Source organism: Chrysemys picta, chromosome 3 (assembly GCF_011386835.1).
Source record: "Chrysemys picta bellii isolate R12L10 chromosome 3, ASM1138683v2, whole genome shotgun sequence".
NCBI classification, from domain to species: domain Eukaryota; kingdom Metazoa; phylum Chordata; order Testudines; family Emydidae; genus Chrysemys; species Chrysemys picta.
In genome coordinates, this window is record NC_088793.1 from 157,524,843 (window position 1) to 157,547,044 (window position 22,202).

Consider the following 22,202-nt stretch of genomic DNA (forward strand, 5'->3'; position numbering starts at 1 on the left):
TCTGATGCTAAATAGTAATCTGCTGCCTGATTCAGAAGTGCTAATTTTTTTGCTCCAGAAGGGGCCCCTATTTGACTAGAACTAGATTAATCACAATGTGGTTGTTCTCCGGGGAGACGTGGACAGGACAGAGCTATGCTGTAAGCACTTGGGACAGGTATGAAAAAATCATCAATATCATACCTCGAAACTACTAATTCAAAAACTCCAGATATGTAAGTAGATCAGGAAATGTCTAGGAAGACGCGATTACGTTTATTCCTTTTATTTTGTTATGGCTTGTGGATTCCTCTGTACTAACCCCAGGTGCTTTTTGTTTTGCTTGTAACCTTTAAGCTGGACCTCAAGAAAGCTATTCTTGATGCTTAATCCTTGTAGTGTTTGTTTTTTAAATATAGCAAATGCCTAAATTCCCAGATGTATTTTCTTCCTTTTTTTTTATTAATAACATTTACCTTTTTTAAGAACAGAATTGGATCTTTATATCTTAAGAGCTTTGTGCACATGTTGTTTAATAAGCTGGTGGCAACAGCTGATTTCTTCCCCCCCCCTTTTTTCAGCTCTTCCCCAAAGGGGGGATTAAAGGGCTTGAGGGTACCCCATGGGAAGGAATTCCCAAGTGAGCCTTCCTGGTCTCTCAAAGGGGTTCTGCACTTGGGTGGTGGCAGCATCTACCAATCCAAGGTCAGAGAAAAGCTGTAACCTTGGGAGTTTAATACAAGCCTGGAGTGGCCAGTATTAATTTTTAGAATCCTTGCAGGCCCTCACCTTCTGCACTCGAAGTGCCAGAGTGGGGAATCAGCCTTGACACCAGTTCTTAGCAATCTCCAATGATGGAGATTCTACAACCTCCCTAGGCAATTTATTCCAGTGCTTAACCACCCTGTCAGTTAGGAAGTTTTTTGCTAATGTCCAACCTAAACCTCCCTTGCTGCAATTTAAGCCCATTGCTTCTTGTCCTGTCCTCGGTGGTTAAGAAAAACAATTTTTCTTCCTCCTCCTTGTAACAATCTTTTACATACTTGAAAACTGTTATCATGTCCCCTATCAGTCTTCTCTTTTCCAAACTAAACAAACCCAATTTTTTCAATCTTCCCTCATAGGTCATGTTTTCTAGACCTTTAATCATTTTTGTCGTTCTCTGGACTCTCTCCAATTTGTCCACATCCTTTCTGAAATGTGGCGCCCAGAACTGGACACAATACTCCAGTCGAGGCCTAATCAGCGCAGAGTAGAGCGGAAGAATTACTTCTCGCATCTTGCTTACAACACTCCTGCTAATACATCCCAGAAATATGTTCGCTTTTTTGGCAACAGCATTACACTGTTGACTTATATTTAGCTTGTGGTCCACTATGACCCCCAGATCCCTATCCATAGTACTCCTTCTTAGACAGCCATTTCCCATTTTGTATGTATACAACTGATTGTTCCTTCCTAGATGGAGTACTCTGCATTTGTCCTTATTGAATTTCATCCTATTTACTTCAGACCATTGCACTTGCAACCCCTCCCAGCTTGGTATCATCTGCAAACTTTAAAAGTGTACTCTATATGCCATTACCTACATCAGTGGTCTCCCAAAGTGGGGTGCGCAAGAGGATCCTTGGGGGTGAACAGCAGGAGGAGCGCTTCCCCCCCCCCCCCGAAATGGCGGGAGTCCGAGTGGCTTTTTTTTTTGCTTTGGCAAAAATGGTAGAGCCAGCACGGCAGGGGGTGCATGCTCAAAAAATTGTTTACTGATAGGGGTGCGCGATCAAAAAAGTTTGGAGACCACTGATCTACATCACTGATGAAGATATTGAATAGAACTGGACCCAGAACTGATCCCTGCAGGACCCCACCTATTATGCCCTTCCAGCATGACCGTGAACCACTGATAACTACTCTCTGGGAATGGTTTTCCAATACCTGGGTCTCAGGAGTTCAGAGGACCATCCAGGAGAAAAAAGTGGGGAAAAAACCCACATCGGTGAGTGGGGTTGAGTTTAATACATTACTATTATCTGGCAACCTTCTAATTATGTGGGAAGGGATAGCTCAGTGGTTTGAGCATTGGCCTGCTAAACCCAGGGTTGTAAGCTCAATCCTTGAGGGGGCCACTTAGGGATCTGGGGCAAAATCAGTACTTGGTCCTGCTAGTGAAGGCAGGAGGCTGGACTCGCTGACCTTTCAAGGTCCCGTCCAGTTCTAGGAGATGGGATATCTCCATTAATTTAATTTAAAAGCAACAAAATTACAAGCGTATTTTTCAGGCTTAAGTAAAAAACAAAACCAAAAAACTATAGCACATGTGATTTAAAAAGTTATTACTGATGTGTTCCAATGGCAGAATTACAACTGTAAACATCTGTATCCAAACATTAGTTGGCATTGTGCATCTGTGCCTAAAACACTGTACTTGTGGTTCTACTCTCAATTACACCTTTGCAACCCCACTGAATCCAAAAAAAGTTTGTGGGGCTGCATGGAGTGAGAGGGCAAAATCTGACCTATCATCTCTGCACATGTATAACAGTGATTCAAAGATCAAGAACAAGCCTTGTTTTTGAAATATGTATACATTTCTCTATTTTCAAACATTTCTGTTTGGGACAATATACACACAGCAGCTGCTGGAGGATTTCTGCAGTGCCAAAGTTTAGTCAAATAATTTTTGGCACAATCCACCAGGGTGGAAAATTTGTTCGGAATTTGTCATGACTCTACAGTAGGGGTCGGCAACCTTTCAGAAGTGGTGAGCCAAGTCTTCATTTATTCACTCTAATGTAAGGTTTTGAGTGCCAGTAATACATTTTAACGTTTTTAGAAGGTTTCTTTCTATAAGTCTATAATATATAACTAAACTATTGTTGTATATAAAGTAAATAAGGTTTTTAAAATGTTTAAGAAGCTTCATTTAAAATTAAATTAAAATGCAGAGCCCCCCAGACCAGTGGCCAGAACCCGGGCAGTGTGAGCGCCACTGAAAATCAGCTCGCATGCCGCCTTTGGCACGCGTGCCATAGGTTGCCTATCCTTGCTCTACAGAAATCAGTTTTATACTCAACAACATGGGTTGGATCGAGTAGGATTTTAATTTCCATTATCCCACTAATAAACTTCAGACTGTAACCCCCAAAAGAGCAAAAGCATCCAGTTTCTCACACCCACATAAAAAAGTGCCTCTATGGAATTACTCTAGTAAAACAGTCTGGCACAAAATACTATTGACACCCCTTTTATTTAGCAAATAATACAGATGAAAGTTTCCTCTCAGTTACATTACTTTTGCAATCCCCACCGACTCCACCAAGGACAGAATCTGGCACCACATATACACAGGATTGCATGTACATACACACACCAGGATTTTTAATCAGGAATAGGGGTTTCACGAGTCATCTCCAACAGTTTTACTCCTACTCTATTTCCCAGGCAAATTCACTATTGTATAATATTTTCTAGTAGATCATCCAGTATTCAACTATTAATTTCTTGTCTTTCACATGCTACTTTTATACAACTTTATAATCAATTGCTGTTGTATACTCTTCAATGTAATCCAGTTGTGGGTGTATTTAATTAACACAGCTACCTTTAACTCCAATTTCAACATTCCAGCCATATAAGTAAACCAGATGTATTAAATGGTGTCAACTCAGGCATATAACTTTACACAATTACCTCAACTTGGGTTCAGTCCTGCAAGTCCCCCAAACATGACCTCCCATTGATGTTCCAGGGAGTTCCACGCAGAAGGCTTGCAGGATTGGGTCCTTTAATTACCAAGTACACATTCCCTGATCCTTACAAAACAGTAGTTCAGTCAATACAATTCAGTACACAAAAATCAATGTGAAATAATTTTGCTAAAATGTAGCCTGTGAGTGCCTATGGCTGACACTTTTGGACACCTAAACAGTAATAACTAAAAACAAAAGTTACAAGTAAACAAAAAAGAGTGCAACATGCATGTAAAAATCAGCAATAAAAACCAGCAACTAAGAGTCACCTAGAAAACCCCACAATCCAAAAATAAACTCCTCAAAGAACTGTCTTAAAGTCAGAGTTTAAGGCCAGACGGGACCACCACACCTTGATCCTTACTTTAACTGTTAAGTTTTAATATATGAAAAGAAATATTAATAATCCACACTTCCATAGCTCTTTCCATCAGAATCTCAAAGCACTTTACAAAGACTAATGAAGTTTGCCTCAACATCACTTTAAGGTACATTAATATCCTCCTGCTATAGGTAGGAAAACTGAGGCATAGGGCACAACACTATTGCAAGATATTAAAGTAAAACTCAGACTCAAGTCAATAAGTGATCCCAAAACATTAACAGAAAATCTGAAGGAAAAGCTAAAAATAGAATCTAGGTCTCCCAAACCCAGAGTCCTGTGTCTAACAAATGTCATATTCTTCCAGGATCTTATTCTTTCTCCCCTGTGTTGGTAGTATCAATTCCAACGCTTCCCTTAGTCTGGTCTTTATCTAAATCAGGGGTAGGCAACCTATGGCACGCATGCTGAAGGCGACACGCGAGCTGATTTTCAGTGGCACTCACACCAGTCCTGGCCACCGGTCCGGAGGGCTCTGCATTTTAATTTAATTTTAAATGAAACTTTTTAAACATTTTAAAAACCTTATTTACTTTACATACAACAATAGTTTAGTTATATGTTATAGACTTACAGAAAGAGACCTTCTAAAAACGTTAAAATGTATTACTGGCAAGCGAAACCTTAAATTAGAGTGAATAAATGAAGATTCCGCACATCACTTCTGAAAGGTTGCCGACCCCTGATCTAAATGAACGAGATACATTCTACGCAAATTGGTATTAGACGTATGTCTTCTGTATACAGTATGATATTCATTTATTAATTCTTTATGATGATTGCAAGCAGATCAGAGAGTGAGAACGTATTTCTCATTCAGTAAATCTATAAACCTCTTCCTATCCAACCACTATTAGCAAACTAAGTCAGTAAAACTTGCCCATGCTGTAGTAATAATTTATATAGCAGAGTATGTAGCAATGTACAGGGTGTTCATGCCAGGCAGAGTTATAATCGAAGATTAGCAGGGAGAAGACAAGACATAGGACAACTGTTCAGCAAAGGTAAGGTGTGAAGAAATTATTGGTGAGAATAAGGCAAGGATTATTGGAAGACCTGGGTTTACTTTTAAGGAAGCATTTTCAGGAGGGTGAAGATGAGGATGTTCCTGGTGGATTTAAAGTAATGGGATAGTTCCAAGCAGAAAGAGACAGAGAAAATGACAGCCTAAAGCTGGGAGTAAAAAACAGGAATGTTTGTTTAAAAAAAGAATTGTGTCCATGGAGAAAGGGACAGAATCTCCCGATGAAGAGCTGATTCTAAGTGAAGAAGGGAATCTTTGATGATAAGACGGGAGAGAACAGATGGTAATCGTCACTTTCTGTTAGACACTGCAGCACCAGAAGGATGTGCCAAAGTAAATATGTAACAGGCACATATCTCCTTGCTATTTCAGCTTTTTGGTTAGCAACAACTGAAGCTCTTACGTTATGCTAGATTTAAAAGCTGCATTTCTAAATGTCATATCTGTATCCACAACAACATCAGAGTAATTACCACTAAGAGACGAGAAGAAGTAGAGAGGAAACAGTGTTCTCAATTAGAGTTTACTTTGGCACGTCCTCATAGTACTGAACTGTTTAACTTGAGAGCAAGCTCTGTCTCACATCAGTTTCGTGGGATGTGTTCAGAACACAGATGCAATGGTAGCCTTGCTACATAAAGGAAAATGAGAAGTCTCATTTAAGTTTCTTCACACCAAGTTCAAACGAAAAAAAAATCAAGTCTGCTGCAGACTAGAACAAAAATAAGGAAAAATTATTTGTAGTTATAAGAGAGAGAACAAATAAATCACACTATTATTTATGCAAACATCCCATTCACATACATCATAGTGCTTTTAATTAATTTATTCAGAGAAAAAGAATTCAGGAATTATTCAGTACAAGTATTCAGAAAGGGGAAAGTGTCTTCAGTATTAATTATGAGCAGACAAAAGCTCTTCAGAAAGTGGCCTGGGACTCTATTTCCCAAGTAACTATTCTCTGGGGGCACTGACAGTAATTGGAACTCTGTTTGCTGTGTTCTGAGTCTGCAAGTTAAAGGAGATTGTCCTTGTTCTGGATTTCTCTGTGTGTTGTTAGAGAAAAGCTCTCTCACAACCTCTCTGGGACACAGGCTACTTCGCCTCAACTGTAAGGATAAGGTTTTACCGCTGTCTGCCTGACTATGGAATTCTAATGTTCCATCTGTAACATTAAGAAATCCCTAGTGAAGTATGTATGAGATAATCCATTAATTTTGCCTACAACTAAACATTAAGTTTCCTCTACCCCATCTCATTTTATTACCTTTTAAGCCAAAAACTGCACCTTACTGAACAATACCGTTACCCCTGAAGCAAAATTTCCTGAGAACTCTGGTTTTCAGATGTTAATTACACCAACCTTTCTTGAAGTATGTATACTTACCAACTGCAATTAACTATGGTGTAATGACTGTGTCTGTTTTACTGTGGAGTTATAACTTGTTTCACAGTCCTTCTCACACTAAGTTTTTGTGGCTATAAAGCTACTTAAAAGGATAATTACATGTCTATAGGCTTTGCTAAAAGTAATTTCTTTATATATATATATTATAAATATATATATATATATATATATAATAAGCCTTCCTTAAAAGTATGTACTGTACTATAATCTTTTAATCGTTATTTTTATATATACATATATATAAAAATAACAATTAAAAGATTATGGTACAGTACATACTTTTAAGGAAGGCTTATAATTAGCAGAAATTCTTGGATGATATCGTATTCATGCATTCTAAATCTAATTATGGCAAAAAACACATATTGTGCATCTCATATAGGTAAAGGTTATGTTGGATTTTGGCTATTTAGGAGGACTTAACTTTTCCACCTACAGTTCCCTGACTATATGATATCTGTAGTGGATTTTGACTGCAGCACCATATCCTCTAATGAAGGAACTAATGAATTCAGAACAAATGGATTTTAAAAACCCACAAGTTAAACAAGTTGCGGTACACACATTTACACTTATGAAATTTACTTGGGTAAAACATCTAGTCAGGATGTACGAGCCCAATGCTACAGCCAGAAACTCTAGTACAGTAAAACCTGCTCAGACTAAGGGCACGTCTTCACTACCCGCCGGATCAGTGGGTAGCAATCAATCTATCGGGGATCGACTTATCGCGTCTAGTGAAGACGCGATAAAATCGATCCCCGATGGCTCTGCCGTCGACTCCGGAAATCCACCGCAGCAAGAGGCGGAAGCGGAGTCGACGGAAGCGTGGCAGCGGTCAACTCACCGCCGTCCTCACAGCCAGGTAAGTCGACCTAAAATACGCAACTTCAGCTACGCTATTCACGTAGTTGAAGTTGCGTATCTTAGGTCGACCCCCCACGTAGTGTAGACCTAGCCTAAGATTTCATCTGTGTCCTAGGGGCTATTCACTCACGGACTGATTGTCAAAGGCACAAATGGCAGTTAGGCATCTAACTTCCACTGATTTTTTATATGTTAGGTGCCTAACTGCTCTTTGTGCCTTTGAAAATCTCCCCATTTAGCCTCTCTACCTCAATTTCCCCATTGGTAAAAGATACACAACACTGGTCTCCTTTGACAGGTTTTGTGAGGATTAGTCAATGTTCCTAGAATGCTTTGAAAATGAAGAGCATTGTTATTGTAGTCAAGTAAAGAGAAAATAAGGGCCTGATTCTGATAGCACAGCCTTGTGAGACCAGGTTCAATCCCCAAGTATTTACATCTAAAGATGCAATTTAACTGTCAGACAATGGTATAGTAATAAACCAGGAAAGGCATTTATGATATATTTAAGATCTCCAAATTATCTCACACAAAGACTGACTGTAAAACGATCAATGAGATTAAAATAGAAAGGTCTGGTTTCCTCCTACATTCACCGTACAAAATGTAAATATAGCAGAAGTGCTACCTAAAAGTAGTACTAAAGCAAATGGTTTTAATTACAGACCAAATGCAATTTCATAGGTTAAACAAAGATGCCCTTACAAAGCTTTCAGACTGTGTAAAAATATGCTTTTTTCTGGTTCCCTTATGCCATTTGCTTTCTACTATTACCTTCCAGGACCTTTGTACCAGATCATGTGCTGTGATAGTGATTTTTATGTAAGTTGAAATTGCAGCATTATCTTTGCCCCTCAGGACTCTTAAAAAAAAGCGTTCCATTACACTGGTCTGAAGCAGAGAAAATGTTTCCTCTCTTATGCCTCAATGGTTTGCTCTGAAATTGGGAGGGCATATCTAGTTGTATCCCGTAGGGGTCAGTCCTGGATCTGGTACTATTCAATAGTTACATTAATGACTTGGATAATGGAGTAGCGAGTATGCTTATAAAAATCTGCAGATGACACCAAGGGAGAGGTTGCAAGCACTTTGGAGGACCGGTTTAAAATTCAAAATGACCTTGACAAATTGGAGAACTGGTCTGAATTCAACAAGATAAAATTAAATACAGACAAGTACAAAGTACTTCACTTAGGAAGGAAAAATCAAATGCACAATTACAAAATGGGGGATAACTGCCTAGGTGGTCTTACTGCTTAGAAGGATCTGGGGATTATAGTGGACCACAAACAGAATATGTGTCGTCAATGTGATGCAGTTGCAAAAAAGACTAATATGATTCTGAGGTGTATTAACAGGAGTGTTGTATGTAAGATGCAGGAGGTAACTGTTCCGCTCTACTCAGCACTGGTGAGGCCCCAGCTGGAGAACTATGTCCAGTTTTGGGCACCACCAACTCAAGAAAGATGTGGAAAAATTGGAAAAAGTCCACAGGAGAGCAACAAAAATGATAAAAGGTTTAGGAAAACTGACCTATGAGGACACGTTAAAAAAATTAGGAATGTTTAGTCTTGAGAAAAGAAAACTGAGGGGGGACCTGATAACTGTCTTCCAGTATGTTAAGGGCTATTATAAAGAGGACTGGTGATCAGTTGCTCTTCATGTCCACTGAAGATTGGACAAAAAGTAATGAGCTTCATCTCAAGCAAGGGAGATTTAGGTTAGATATTAGGAAAAACTTCCTAATTCTAGGGGTAGTTAACATTGGAATAGACTTCCAAAGGAGGACATGGAGTCCCCATCATTGGAAGATTTTAAAAACTAGCTGGACAAACATCTTTCAGGGCTGGTCTAGGTTTACTTGGTCCTGCTTCAGCTCAGAGAATTTGATGATTTCTCAAGGTACCTTTCAGCCCTGCATTTCTATGATACTGTACCAGGGTAGCATCCCCACAACAAGTTTTGTGTGCATGATTCCTGCTAGCCAACTAATTTTTAAATTAAAAATAAAAAAATCTAAATTGGAATATACTGCACTAATCCTGAACAATGTAGCAAAATACTTACCTTTCTAACTTGAAATATGAATCCATATTGTCTATACAGAACAATGTTTCAGTATCATTTCTGCCTCACTATAGTTCTGATTATTTCATCTCTTCCTCCTAATATAATATTCCCCAAAATATTAAATATATACACATATTATAAAAAAGCAGTATTGTGGACCTCCCATGCTGTTCCTAAACAACAGATATCTGTTCACCAGCTACATCAAGACTGGATTGTACATTTAACAAGGGTGAATCTGTTCCAATTTTAGCCAAGTCTCCATTACATTTACATTTTAAAGCATCAGAGTTCTGGACTAAGCTTGTCTGCACTTGAAAGCTGTTGCAGGTTTTGTGTATCTGCATTATGTGATCCAGAACAATGGCTGCACAAGCAGCCTGTCAACACCACATTGTAATCCCCAGCTAAGCACCCTTTGGGATCACTGCATGCACACAGCGCTGCATGGTTTCAAAACAAGCAGTCAGCATTCTGGGCAGACATCTCCTGGTACAGTGCTTCCCCACTAAACTCTATGCATTCTGGGATTATTTTTGCTGAACATAGTTAAATACTGAAATAAGTTCCAAAGGGAGGTTGTAGAATCCCCATCCTTGGAGGTTTTTAAGAACAAGTTAGACAAACACCCATCAGATATGATCTATGTGTACTTGGTCTTGTCTCAGTATGGAGGAATGGACTAGATGACCTCTTGAGGTCCATTCCAGACCTACATTTCTATGACTGTGAGATAATTACCAAAAGGCACTTGAATTCTGGGACTTGGAATCAAAATAAATAATTCCCATGATTCCTCTCATTTCATTCTATCATCCATCGTTACGAGCCAGCAATATTTTTAAAGCAGTGTCAGACAGCATGGAAGAAACATTGCTGAGCATTGTGATCATCACAGTGATTAATTCAAACAGAATACTGCAAATATACGTCATATTGTGCAATGATTTCAGAGCCAAGGACATATAGGCCCCTGAGGAAGATGGAATCGAGAAGATACTAGTGCTTAATCTTTTCCTGCAGTGGCTTCAGCAAGTTAGCCGCCACTTGTGAGCTCAGCCAACTAGATTAATAGTTTCCAACGACAGAAGGAACCATTGTGATCATGTAGTCTGACCTCCTGTATAGCACAGGCCATAGAACTTCCCCAAAACAATTCCTACAGCTTTTAGAAAAACATCCAATTTTGATTTAAAATTTGTCAGTGATGGAGAATCCACCATGACCCTTGGTAATTTGTTCCATTTTGTTCTCAGTTAAAAATTTACACCTTATTTCCAGTATTAGCACTGACTAATGAAACAGGATAGGAATGATCAGTGCATGTGTCTTAACATTTATATCTACTAGTGGATGGAGTTTAGTACACTGCAGGTGGGGATTTTATTGAATCACATAAGGCTCTTATGAAATTTTCAAAAAAAGAATGTCATGACATTTTCAATTAATGATTAATAAAAAAACAAATAATACATCAAGTTTAACATTGTGAATAGTAAAAGAAAAAAACTTTATTGAACAAACATAACATGATGCAAAGTTAAAAGTCCAGTGCAAAATAATAGTCCAGCTCATAACAATAGCTGCCAAACCATGCAAGTTCAACCAGGGTCCTTACTATTGACCCTGACATTACTAAAACACAGCCAGAGCTCCTTTCCCTTGTGGTAGCATCAGATCAGGTTCTCGGAGTGCCCCCTCTCCTTTGTTTGTTTTGATAGACACTTGCAGACATGTGAATTATGGTGACTGTTCTTCAGATAGGCTGGAATTCGCACCTCTCCCCAGAAGACAATGAAGTCCAGGACCTCAGCCCGGGACCACACAGGAGCATGAGGCATGGCTGCTGAATAATCATTTCCATGAGCTGGAATCACGAACAGCAACACTTGGCTGCATAACACCATTTAAATAGGGAGGTGACAGTCACGTCAAGATGATTCCAGAACAGTAGAGGGCACACAGGTACATAGACAAGCTGACCCAGGTAGCCAGCAAAGCAGCATGGGATACACTGTTCTACAGCCAAAATGCTTCTGAAATAAATGTAGTCAAACGTTATTAATTCTGGGTCACTGAGAACGAAAATGATGCTTAAAATTGTTGATTGGGTCTAGTTTTCAAGATATGCTATTGGGTCAGTATATACGACCCGTGACTTGGGAATGGCAGAGGATAAGTGAGTTATAAAGAGAAGGGATCTCAATTTAAGCCAGAAATGACTAAAATACACCTTTGACTGGATCTATGAATAAATCTATGACTAGGTTTGGACAGTACTTGCTTTTTAGGCAAAACAATGAATGATGCAATCTGAAGCTGGTATTGCATCATACAGGATATGAATTGCATCATGTTATTCCTAGAAGTCATGGAGGATGCAATCCTAACGAAGCTTACATCACTCTGCTGAACAAATTGCCCTATATCAGCTCTAGAAATCATACAGTGTCGTGCTCTCTTATTTGTCAGTGTTTGATTTTGCAAAGGGACACATTTCTGTTTAGCCAAAGTGAGCAGAGATGCCTCGGACTTGTGTGAACAGTGCAGATAACTTCTGCTATGTTTGTGGTAAAGTGACTTTTGCATCACAAAAGCGCAGTATAACCACTATGGTTAAGAAAGCCTATCACCTTTATTTTGGCTGCAAAATTGGAGATCAGGACAAGAGGTGGGCCCCACACATATGCGGCAACAGTTGTGCAACAAATCTTCGCCAGTGGTTGTACAGGAAATCTATGCCTTTTGCAGTGCCAATGATTTGGAGAGAGCCAACAGATCATACCAGCAATTGTTACTTCTGCATGGTGCCTCCAGTTGGGAAAGGTGTGTCAAAGAAGAAAAAGTGGACTGTGCATTGTCCAAACATTCCATCAGCTATACGTCCAGTACCCCACGGAGAAGGACTGCCAGTTCCTGATGCACCAGAATCATTCTCACTTGGGTCAGACGAGGAAGAGGAAGAGGATGAAACTTCTGGTCCTGAACCATCAATGTCACAGGACCCGCATTTTCTCCCATCCTCCTCCTCTGAACCACACCTCATAACACAAGGTGAACTGAATGATCTTGTCAGGGATTTGGAACTACCCAAGAGTAAGGCAGAGCTGTTGGGCTCCAGACTACAGCAGTGGAATCTCCTGACAGGTGATGTTAGGGTTTCCTTGTTCCGTGACCGTCAAAATGATCTTGTCCCATTCTTCTTCATGGAAGGTGATCTTGTAGCCTGCAACAACATCGATGGTGTGATGGCAGCCCTCAACATCGTTCACGATCCAGATGAGTGGAGACTGTTCATTGATTCATCGAAGACGAGTCTTAAAGCTGTTTTACTGCATAATGGCAATATTTTGCCATCAATTCCAGTTGGTCGTGCAGTCCATATGAAGGAAACCTATGACAACATGAAACAACTTTTGAGGTGCATAAACTATGACCAACATCAGTGGCAGCTTTGTGGCGATTTGAAGGTTGTTGCTCTCTTGCTTGGTCTGCAGACTGGATACACAAAGTACTGCTCTTTTCTCTGCGAATGGGATAGTCGTGCAAGAGATTCCCACTAGGAAAGAGGAAAGATTCCCACTACATCAGGAAAGATTGGCCACTCCGACAGTCATTGGAGCCTGGGAGAAAAAGTGTTCAGCATCCACCACTTGTTGAATCAAGGAAGATTTTGTTACCATCCTTACACATTAAGCTGGGTCTGATGAAGAACTTTGTCAAGGCCATTGACAAAACACAAGCAGCTTTCAAGTACCTACGTGGAAAATTTCCAAGGTTAAGTGAAGCTAAGATAAAGGAAGGTGTCTTTGTTGGTCCTCAGATTCGTGAACTTCTTCGAGATGATGCATTTGACCATGCACTGCGTGGCAAGGAAAAGACGGCATGGAAAGCCTTCCAGTTAGTGGCGGTAAATTTTCTCGGAAACAACAAGGCAGACAACTACAGGTTGTTTGTTGGTGGAAAACCTCCTCAAGGTATACAAAAGCTTTGGTTGCAACATGTCACTAAAGATACATTTTTTGCACTCTCATCTAGATTTTTTTCCACCGAACTGCAGAGCAGTGAGCGACGAGCACGGCGAGCGATTTCACCAGGACATTGCAACAATGGAGAAACGCTATCAGGGCAAATGGAGCCCATCAATGCTTGCAGACTATTGCTGGACAGTGACAAGAGATGCTCCATTTAATGAATACAAGAGACAAGCCAAGAAGCGCCAAGTAGACACTGAATAGGACTAAACTATGTACATAATAGTTTTTTGCCTTTTGTTTCATAATAAAATTTAATTTATATAACCGTTTTGCTGATTTTTAAAAGTGTTACATAAACAGGACAGGTGAAATATTATCATGTAAAGCAACCATAAACACATGAAATGACCTAGGTTTACAATTTATGATTAAAACTCTATCTACACGATATACATAGACATAAAATGTAAAAACTTAAATATCTTAGAAACAGTAGCCAATCAGTTGTTTTAATTGTCATATTTGAATTCAGCGCATCAAAATACATAATAAATAGCACATTTTATCTCTGAGGCAGATGACTTCTCAAAAATTGTAGACCAGTGTAATTAGATTTTAGAATGCATGCATACGGTATCATCCAAGAATTTCTGCTAATTATAATCCTTCCTTAAAAGTATGTACTGTAGTATAATCTTTTAATCGTTATTATATATATATATATATATATATATATATATATATATATATATATATATATATATATATATATATAAAGAAATTACTTTTAGCAAAGCCTCTAGACATGTAATTATCCTTTTAAATAGCTTTATTGTCACAAAAACTTAGTGTTAGAAACAGTAGCCAATCAGTTGTTTTAATTGTCATATTTGAATTCAGCACATCAAAATACATAATAAATAGCACATTTTGTCTCTGAAGCAGACGACTTCTCAAAAATTGTAGACCAGTGATACCAGCAGGACTGCCAGATATAGAACAGTTGTTTCGGGATGGGGTTACATCTATACCTACTTTGTTTTGGGTAAATTCATCCTACACCTCGGTATACACACTCCCAAAGGGAGTGTATTAATGTGGGTTAAAACATCAGATGATTTGCAACAAATGGGAGTAGGGGGTAGCTCAGTGGTTTGAGCATTGGCCTGCTACACCCAGGGTTGTGAGTTCAATCCTTAAGGGGGGGCATTTAGGTATCTAGGGCAAAAATCTGTCTGGGGATTGGCCCTGCTTTGAGCAGGGGGTTGAACTAGATGACCTCCTGAGGTCCCTTCCAATCCTGATATTCTATGAAAAAAATATGTGTGAACACAAAGCACTTTCTCACAAAACAGTTCAAGTTAACCCACAACAACTTTTAATTTAGACAAACAATTATACACTTTAAAAAAATACAGTGCTTTGCTTTGCTTTTTGAATGTTCAGGAGCAGCATGTAACAGAAGCTATCTTTGCCTGTTCTACCGTACACCTGAAAATCCACTCCAAGGAAGGGAGTGGTGTTATTGGAAAGAAGCCTACACTTTAACGGGCTTGGTTTACATGTCTGTACATGTATATTTCCTGACCCAGCACAAGAACCTACACAACTGCCTCACACACAAATTATTCCCATTTTGGGTCTGAATAATGTTTGGCAGGGGAGGGAGGTATGCCAACCAAAATATGGCTGCGTACAAGAACACTGCCTTTGTAGTCAAACAGAATATAATTCCAGAATGTATCCCATGAAGAGTGATCTCGTCTCACAGGCTCAACTGCATGAAAGTATGGGAGGAAAGAATGGCCTATTTTTTAATTGCATGCCAGCAGCAGCAGGGTCAAATTAAAGATGAGTTCCAATAAACTTAGCCAGACTTGAGGATTCTGTCTTATCCTTTTCAGTTTGTTCAGTTATGCGATAAAATATGGTTATTAGACCTTAAAAGATTTTCTTCCCTCACCCCTGATATGCTTGCTCAGCAAGGGACACTGTGTTCGAATGGGTACCCATCACAGATTTCAGGATTGGCAAATGGCCCATGAGACAAAAAGTTCAACATCATATCCCCATTTAGAGTCTATTTAAAAAAACAACCACTCTGCTATCCCCCACATCAGAGACTGTGTGTTGTGAAACACCCTGCAAAGATTTCTAGTTTTTTTATTCTGTCTGAACCAAAAAATATGGACAAATCTTTAGTGGATGCCAAATAACTGTTACCAGGGCCGGCTCCAGGCACCAGCTGAGCAAGCTGGTGCTTGGGGCGGCAGATTGAACGAGGCGGCATTCCGCCCAATCCTAGGGCAGCACGGCCGCTTTTGTTGTTGTTGTTGTTCCGCTCCGGCTGCCCTGTAGGGGGCGGTGGCGCGGAGGACAGGAGCGCCCTGCAGCAAGCCCGGCAAGGCAGTCCTCGTCCTTCCCTCCCCACTGACTGGAGCCCTCCCGGCAGGCGGCACGGCAGGAGGGGCCATGTGGCAGCGCCCCGCTGTAGACCTGGCCGCCCCCCTTCTCTTTCTCTCCTGCCCGCTCCCTCTCCCTCCCCCCCGCTAGCCGGTCCCCCTACACCCGCGCTCCGGCCGCGCCGCAGGTTTTTGTTTGCTTTGCAGTTCTGGCCGCCCCGTGGTTTTTTTTTTTTTTTTGCTTGGGGCGGCCAAAAAGTCAGAGCCGGCCCTGACTGTTACAAATAAAATAAGCAAGCAATAATAAAATGCTATCAGGAATACGCATAGCTTGGGTGGAACATGCAATTAGGCAAGTGAGATCATACTTAGAAAGACTGCCTGAGAACTGTAGTTCGCATTCCATCTGCTTAGAAAGTCTGCTTAGGGGAAACTTCCTGTTCATGCTACCGAGACCAAACTAAGGCCTCATCTACACTACACAGTTTTGTCGACAAAAGTCAGCTTTCGTCGACAGAACAGTGGAGGTGTACACACAACAATGCTCCTCCTGCTGATTTAACTCTCCTGCTATGCCAACAAAATAAAAACCACTTCAACAAGAAGCATAAAGCTTTTTGCAGCAAAGTTAGATTGACGCAGTGTCAATGTATACACTGTGCTTGGTTATGTCACTGTAAATGGCCTCCTGGAGGTGTCCCACAATGCCCATCATGACTGCTCTGGTCAGCACTTTGAACTTCCCTGCCCTGCACCCAAGTACACAGGCCTCTGCCCCTCTCCCTTTAAGGGACCAGAAATTTTTGAAATTCCACTTCCTGTTTGCTTGGCGTGGACTGCTCACATGGCATCTTTCCAATTGACCATGGTGGCTCCATGCACTAAACAATTTCCCGTGTGGAATACACCAGAGTTGTTGGATCTGCTGGCTCTGTGGGGAGAGGAGGCTGTGCAGTTCCAGCTCCGCTCCAGACATAGGAATTTTGGTATCTACTGTCAAGTTTCTCGTGGCATGTTGGATAAGGGCTATCAATGGGACACGCATCAGTGCCGCGTGAAGATCAAGGAGCTGAGGCAGGCCTACCAAAAAGCAAGAGAGTCAAACCATCACTCTGATGCTGTGCCAAAGACCTGCTGCTTCTATAAGGAGCTAGATGCCATCCTCGGTGGTGACCCCATCTCCACGAGCCCTGTGGATATTTCGGGGGGGGGGGCAGGGAGAGGCTGGAGACAGTGGACTGAACCCCAAGGACGAAGTGGTGGATGAGATGGGGCAGGTGACAGGGTTGTCCAATACCATGACGAGCCAGGATCTCTTCTCAACCCCGGAGGGTTCAAGCCAGTCCCAGCACTCCGTCTGTGGTGGACATGATGTAGGGGAGGGGAGCTCTGGTAAGTGCTCATTTTGAGTTGATACTGCTCAGTTACATGAGGTAGAGCTGTCCTTTGCTTTGTTATATGCTAGAAGTGGGTTAAGAGATAGAAATGTACAAGACTAGCTGTGTTTACCTCTGCTTCACATTCTCCTATGCAACTACACAGTGGGGCCCTGCAGATGCACACCGAGATTTCACATAAATCTTCCAGTGAAATCTTTAGGAAAATTTCACGGAGGTACTCGCTAATCCTCTGTGGAAGGTTCCTTGGCAGAGCTGCTTTGTTCCTTCTTCCGCTGTAGGAAACTTTCCCGTGTCAATCGGCAATCACTTGTGCAGGGACCAAAGCGGCACATAGGTGAGCAGCATAGGGACTCAGTCTGAAGTTGCACCTATGCAGGAAATGCATCCTTGCAACCTTGCTTACCCTCAGGAGTGAGATATCGGCTTCAATGACCCCCGCCTATGGAAAATGGTGGCAGAATATACAATATTGTCCCTAGTCACTTGCAGTGATCCCCTTAAAAAACCACCTAGATCCTTTGCCTCATCTTGAACGCCCTCTTCCCCACCCCTGCCAAACTCACCATGTTTAAGGCATTTGCTTGAGTTATGTGCTTGCCAAGGGACAATCAGAAAGAGGTTTTTTACTATCATGATTCAATGCTGTGAGTGCACTATCATGCCTCTGTTTATTGTTTCCTGTGTTTCTGCAGATGTGGCCTTGAGGAGAACCCCTTAGACACTGGTGGAGTGCCTCTGCCAGATAAGGAAGTGACCCAGGAGCAAATGTTCTGAGGAGTGCTCCAATCCTTTGACGCCGCAGAACAAGAACACAGGGTGTGGAGAGAGACAATCAATGAAAAATTAAAAATAGATAGCCAAGAGAGGAAGCAGGGCGAGGAGAGAATTTTAGAGGACCAGGAGTGGATGATAAAAGTGATGGAGACCAAAGAGAGATACTGAAGTCCCTAATCGTGCTGCAGGCGCATGTGAGCTCGCTCCCTCCTGCAGCCCATAAGGAACCGCTAGCTATGCCCTCCCGAAACTCCTTGCATCTTCCCAGCCTGTCGTATACCCCGTTCAGTCCATTCCTTTGGACAGGTACCCCAGGGATAGCTGGACTTAGACACAGCTATGAGAGCCTCCATCAAGAGAGTGCTCCTCTTAGTGTTATGTCCCTATAAAGAAAGCGTTTTTTGTGTGTATTGGTTATTGCTGTTTGATTTTCTTTCAGAGAGTACATTTTCATTAATCTTTATTTATCTCCCACACACGATGGTTGCTGCTGGAATTCATACACAGTGGCAATTTGCACATTTGCAGACAACAAATCACGTTCAGGAAGCAATCATCCAAATTTTCATTCAAGGCAACAAGTTAACAAAGCATGGCAAAATGCTTTATAGTAAAACACGTTACTGGTGCTCATTGTCAAAATGGTGCCTCATAGCCTCCCTGATTCAAATAGCCCCGCCTTGTGCCCCTTTAATAGCCCTGGTATCTGGCTGCTCAAAATCAACCACAAGGAAATCCGCCTCCCCGCTCCACCCCTGGGGAAACTTTTCACCCATAGCCTCACAAATATTATGCAGCGTACATCAGACTGCTTTGACCATGGGAATATTTGCTTCACTGAGGTCTAACCTGCCAAAAAGGCAGTGCCAGCGAGCCTTTAACCTGCCAAACACACATTCAACAGTCATTCTGCATCTGCTCAGTCTATTGTTGAAGCGCTCCTTGATGCTGTCCAGGTTTCCTGTGTAAGGCTTAATCAGCTATGGCAGTAAGGGATATGCTGGGTCTTCCAGGATCACTTTAGGCATTTCAACACGCCCATTGGAATCTTCTGGTCTGGAAAGAAAGTCCCTGCTTGCAGCTTTCTGTACAGGCCAGTGTTCCTGAAAATGCATGCATCATGCACTATCCCTGACAACCCCATGTTGATATCAGTGAAATGACTCCGGTGACCCACAAGCGCCTGCAATACCACAGAGAAATACCCCTTTTTATTGATATACTCCGTCACAAGATGGTCCAGGGCCAACATTGAGATATGCGTGTCATCTATCACCTTGCTGCAGTTAGGGAATCCCATTGCCACAAAGCCACCCACTATTTCACACACATTTCACACTCACAGTCCTTCATAAAAGGATGCAATTAATGGCCCTGAACACTTGCGTGAACACAACCCCCACAGTGGACTTCCCAACTCCAAACTGATTTGCAACTGACCAGTAGCAATCGGGAGTTGCCAGCTTCCACACGCCTATTGCCATGCACTTCTCCACTGAGAGGGAAGCTCTTATTCTGGTGTCCTTGCGCCACAGGACAGGGCAGGAGAGCTCAGCACACAGTTCCAGAAAGGTAGCTGTACGCATCCAAAAGTTCTGCAGCCACTGCTCATCATCCCAGACCTGCATAACGATGGGATCCCACTGTTCTGTGCTTGTTTCCTGAGCCCAAAAGCGACGGTCCACCGTCTGCAGCTACTCCATGAATACCAAACTTAATCTGGAATTGTTTCTTTCCACGGCACACAGCAGGACAAGCAGCATGGATTCCTGTTCAGATTTGAAGCTCATGAAATACTGCATGATCCGCCGCAGTGTGTTCGTAACATTGATCACAAAACTAGAGAGCAGTGCAGGATCCATGCTTTCAGGCAGAGATGGAGGGTGCACAGTTTACAGGGACTGTTAAAAAACAGCACAAAATGTAGTCGGAAGTCCATGGAATAATGGGACAGAAAAAACTGCATCATGGGACGATGCAGAAGGTGGCAAGTTGCACAGTGGGATAGCTACCCACAGTGCACTGCTCTCTCTGTCAACGCTAGAGCACCAACTGTGGATGGGCTCCGACGACACAAAGAGTGTTGTGTGAACATGCGCAAGCGATGCAATTATAGCAGTTTATGATCATTGGTGTAACTTGCGTTGATTTTACTCTGTAGTGTAGACATAGCCTCAAACGATCTCCACCTCACCCGTTTACTTTAACATCATCTTCACTGGCAATTGAAAAAAAAAAAAAAAGCATCGCTCCCCGCAAATGGCACGGAGATCTCATGGCTGCCTAGCTTGATTTAAACTGCACATTCTGTATTTTGGCTTTTTTGCGGGGGAGGAGGGAAGGAATGGAGATAATGGGACTAGTGTAGGAGCAAAAGTTTAGCACTGTAGTGGGGGTGGGAGGTGGAACAACAAACCATCACATCTGGTCCTTCCCTGTCTATATAATTAATCTATAATTCAAATCAAGGCTGAAAACAATGCTTTTCCTTCATACCTAGGGTGCACTTTTCTGGGAGGTTCTTCATCGTAGGCTAAAGAGGATTAAATCACACATAACAAAAATATTTTAAAATATTTTAGATTCCTATTCCTAGTTTTGGATGACTTGGGGCTGTGGCCCTCTCATAAAACTAATTCAGGGTAATCATTCTGCTAAAAGTCATTACCAAGCTCTGATTTCTCGGTTCTCCTGTTTGGATCCAGAGCCCTTTTCTCCACAGAGACAGCAGCAGAATCTTAGGAATCCACTCTCACTTACTAAAGGGCTAGTAAGTAGTGAAGAAAAAAGTTAGCCAAGCTTTTTGGGAGGCTCATATTCAAGTGGCAAACTTCCAGTAATAGTAAGCAAGGCCCTTTTGTAACTTAATCTAGACACAACACACAAAAGAAATAGGATTAATCTCAATGAAACTACTGTACTTTGCTACTTACTGCTCTCTGTGTGCGCTGAAGTAATTCTCACCAAGGGCTAGAAGAAACTGGATTCAGCTCAGATCTTTTTCTCTGTCACCCTCAAAACAAAAAGCAGAACAGAAGAGAAAGTAAAAGAAAACCCAGAAAACCATTTGTTTTTCAATTGTGAGGAGGGTGGCTAGTGGTAGTGAAGTACCAAATCTTAAACTCCGGAAGTTTCCAATGAAGCTGCTCACACATGCATGTATCTGAGAGCTAAAATTGGTCTTTAATGCCCATGAATGGGAGTATGATTACAAGACGTCACTGGGTAAAAAAAGTAAATGTTTACAAAACTTGAGACTAACAGAAACATCATCATCATATCTTTCTCTAGATTTCAGCCTTCAGTGAAAACAGTTTAATGCACTCCTCTGCAGTATTCACAACCAAAACATTGAATGTTGTGCTAAATGCATAAAAACATGAAAGTGCTGTTGACTAGAAAATAGAATAAACAAAAGTGAGAGCGAGCCATCTTTTTTCAGTGTCCAAACTGAGGAAATAGGGAAGAAGTAAATTAAATGTTTAAGATTATTTGTTTTAATGCCTGAAAGTGGCAAGAGCAGAGTGCAGCCTGATAACCATTATGCTCAGAGCTAGTTGGAAAACATATTTTCCATCCCACAAAAAAATTCAAAATAAAAAAAAAATCATCACAAATCAGGACAAAAAGGCAAGAGTTTCAAAAATTTTCACAAAATTAGAAAACAAATCTTTTAATGTCAGCCTAAACATTTCTTTTGACAAATCTGAAATGTTTCCGCTTCAACCCTTTATAATTGTTATATAAAATAAATTTCTAAACAAAATTTCATTTCAAAACAAAAACATCAAAAAAAAATTTTTGTTCCAGAAACATCGAAATGGGACATTTCTATATTTTTAAGTCTTATTCCACATTGTTTTTTTTTAAATGTAGAAAACAATACAATTTGGGGGGAGGGGGAAATCCCGTTTCATTTTTGACTCGCCCTAATGCTCGTTTTAAAATGAAATGGACACTGACACTCACCCCCGTAAGACAGAGTTACTGGTAACAGCTTTGAAAAGTCATGTTTTTATTTTAATTGTATTACAGTATTAACTCGTGCCCCTCCCAGCAATAACCACCAACAGGGCACTGCGAGAGGCGCCGGGGGGCCTTCTGCCAGGCTGAAGTCTGAAATCAGAGCGTGGGTGCGCCCAGACTCCGAGCCGTGCGCAGCGGCAGCAGGTC

The 22,202-nt window shown here is 41.3% G+C and overlaps 1 protein-coding gene across 6 annotated transcripts in view; it reads right to left on the reverse strand.

Annotated features, from left to right (window-relative positions):
- EPHX1 (epoxide hydrolase 1) overlaps positions 1-22,202 on the reverse strand; it is a 51,367-nt gene that overhangs the window by 28,697 nt on the left and 468 nt on the right. For 2 of the 6 annotated variants that reach the window (XM_065590614.1, XM_065590616.1), the window contains exons 1-2: positions 21,999-22,147; positions 20,963-21,042 (exon numbers count right to left, since the gene is read on the reverse strand). The gene's annotated coding sequence lies outside the window, so the exon portion shown is untranslated. Of the gene's footprint in view, positions 1-3,666; positions 3,789-20,962; positions 21,043-21,998; positions 22,148-22,202 lie in introns of those variants that run through there. The other 4 variants (XM_024111698.3, XM_065590615.1, XM_065590613.1 and 1 more) reach the window with 3 other exon arrangements.